This window comes from Oncorhynchus masou, chromosome 20 (assembly GCF_036934945.1).
Source record: "Oncorhynchus masou masou isolate Uvic2021 chromosome 20, UVic_Omas_1.1, whole genome shotgun sequence".
Classification (NCBI taxonomy): Eukaryota; Metazoa; Chordata; class Actinopteri; order Salmoniformes; family Salmonidae; genus Oncorhynchus; species Oncorhynchus masou.
This window is the reverse complement of record NC_088231.1, coordinates 27,750,936-27,752,674: the sequence shown is the minus strand read 5'-3', so window position 1 is coordinate 27,752,674 and position 1,739 is coordinate 27,750,936. Positions and strand designations below refer to the sequence as shown.

The window sequence follows — 1,739 nt, the reverse complement described above, 5'->3', positions numbered from 1 at the left end:
CTGGTCCTTAAAGGGATGTGTAAATGTATTAAACACATGAAGACTGGTCCTTAAAGGGATGTGTAAATATATTAAACACATGAAGACTGGTCCTTAAAGGGATGTATTAAAACACATGAAGACTGGTCCTTAAAGGGATGTATTAAAACACATGAAGACTGGTCCTTAAAGGGATGTGTAAATGTATTAAACACATGAAGACTGGTCCTTAAAGGGATGTATTAAACACATGAAGACTGGTCCTTAAAGGGATGTGTAAATATATTAAACACATGAAGACTGGTCCTTAAAGGGATGTATTAAACACATGAAGACTGGTCCTTAAAGGGATGGGAAGATGATCCTTAAATATATTAAACACATGAAGACTGGTCCTTAAAGGGATGTATTAAAACGATGTGTAAATATATTAAACACATGAAGACTGGTCCTTAAAGGGATGTATTAAAACACATGAAGACTGGTCCTTAAAGGGATGTGTAAATGTATTAAACACATTAAAAATGTAGCTTTTCCAGGTTGTTTTTTTAATAAAAGTAAACGTTGACAGTCTCACATTAAATAATCATGTGATTGTACGCCGGCCACACCCGGGTTCAAACACCACTCAATATCATTTCAAAACCCTTTTTCTGTGCTAGATTGAGTTTACTTCACGAGCCAATAAAATACTCCAAACCCCTCCCATCTGGCAGACTAAAGCTGAAAGATTTCAAATAGCATCTGAACCCAGGTCTGACGGCTGCTGTTTCCTTCAGAAAACAAATCCAAAACTGATAACTCCCGACGGAGTTTGAAAACAAAGGCTGCCATTTTGTTTATCTCCTATACAGTGCACTACTTTTGGCCAGAGCCTTATGGGGGGGGGTGGGGGGTCTCTCCTCTGTCGTGCAGTTCTTTATCTTCTCCGTCGTCATCGTGCTGAAGTGGAACGTGGAACAGGAAGACAGCGAAGAGAGGGAAGAGTCCTTTTGTTTCCTCTTTCTTTATAAAATATAGATCCAGCCGGAAGGTCGGTGGTTTTCTCTGCTGATGAAGAGGTATCTTCTTCGTCGAGAAAGAGGAGCGTGAGAGGGATTTGGGGGGGGGGGGTGACGGGGGGGACGCAGGCGTCACTTCATCGGGACATTCGGACGAACTCCCTGGTCGGGCCAACCAAAATAGTTAGCGAGGCAATTTCTTTCCTTCTCGTCGTGACTAAAACTGAAACACAGTTGACGTTTTTTTTTTTGTTGTGTGTGTTTTTTTTTTTACAATATCCAGGAAGAATAAAGTATTCCGCTGGGTATTTGTGAAGAACTAATATTTATTTACAGATAAATCCTCGTCCTCCCGTCTCTCTCAGCCAGTTAGCTCCACCAGGTGACAGTGGTTCAACGTCGGGGTTCTTAAGAGACGAAAAGTAAGAGTTCATCAAGGGAAGAACCAAAAGAAAGGGATTGTGGGGGGGGGGGGGGGGTTGGGCTGAAAGGATACCAGGAAGTGACTTGGACGGGCAGGGCTGGAAACTCTAGGACATCAACCCCAGTCGAGGCTCCGTTTGGGCTGTGGTGAGCAGGCATCGGAGGGCACCGTAAGGAGATGAGGTCAGAGGGATTGTGGGGGAGGGGGGGCTGTGGTGAGCAGGCATCGGAGGGCACCGTAAGGAGATGAGGTCAGAGGGATTGTGGGGGAGGGGGGGCTGTGGTGAGCAGGCATCGGAGGGCACCGTAAGGAGATGAGGTCAGGGGGGGGTTTCT

General features: G+C 44.9%; 1 protein-coding gene across 1 annotated transcript in view; it reads right to left on the bottom strand.

Moving 5' to 3' along the window:
• Positions 1-506: 506 nt before the first annotated feature.
• LOC135507218 (ubiquitin-conjugating enzyme E2 K-like) overlaps positions 507-1,739 on the bottom strand; it is a 13,793-nt gene continuing 12,560 nt past the window's right edge. Inside the window, exon 7 of the mRNA XM_064926811.1 lies at positions 507-1,739. This exon is cut by the window's right edge and continues 84 nt beyond it. The gene's annotated coding sequence lies outside the window, so the exon portion shown is untranslated.